We start from the raw sequence: 832 nt of genomic DNA, 5'->3' as shown, positions 1-832 counted from the left end.
AGGGCTCCCAGTATGTGAGAGGGGGCAGGCTGGGCTGAGGGACACTCCCCCCCAACACACACACCCCAGGGCACGAATTTCGTACACCGGGCCCCTAGTAATAGTAATAAAAGAAAACTTCCATATTAAAAAAAAAAAAAGGACAGTATTTTCAGACCCCTGAGCGGATGTCCCCGGTGGGACAGCCCAGGCAAGAGGCCGGCCCACCATCTGCCTCGGACGGAACACGCCGGATCACCCGCCCGGGCTGACGCATGTTTGTCATGAAGCCCAGAGCAGTGTCAACACCAGAGAATGCGCTCCCCCCGCCCCACCCCCACCGAGGCTCAGGGAGAGGAACGCATGACTCCAGTTACGTGTGACTCGGAAACCAACACGCATGTCCACTGAGGCGCCCGGTGCCTTCAAGAGGGGGCTCAGGCCCGGCCGGCGGGGCTCAGGGTTTGAGCCTCAAACTATGAACCAGGAGGTCAGGGTTCGATTCCCGGTCGGGGCACAGGCCCGGGTGGCGGGCTCCCTCCCCAGTGGGGGGCGTGCAGGAGGCAGCCGATCCGTGATTCTCTCTCATCATGGATGTTTCTCTCTCTCCCTCTCCCTTCCTCTCCGACATCAATAAAAACATACTTTTTTTTTTTTAAAAAAAGACAGATGTGTCCGGAGAGATAACACAATCACATCCTCTACGTGTCGGACACTCGGTCTCCCCAGACTCTGTCCGTCCGCAGCGGGCCCGGGTCTGGGTTCGCGGTCGCAGGGAAATCAGGGCCCCCTCTCTGGCCTCCGTTCCGTCTGTACCAGAAGGCGCCGGGCCAGACCCTGAGCTCGCTCGGGA

Source organism: Myotis davidii, unplaced genomic scaffold (assembly GCF_000327345.1).
Source record: "Myotis davidii unplaced genomic scaffold, ASM32734v1 scaffold1914, whole genome shotgun sequence".
In the NCBI taxonomy this organism is placed as follows: domain Eukaryota; kingdom Metazoa; phylum Chordata; class Mammalia; order Chiroptera; family Vespertilionidae; genus Myotis; species Myotis davidii.
Note: the sequence above shows the minus strand (reverse complement) of the source record.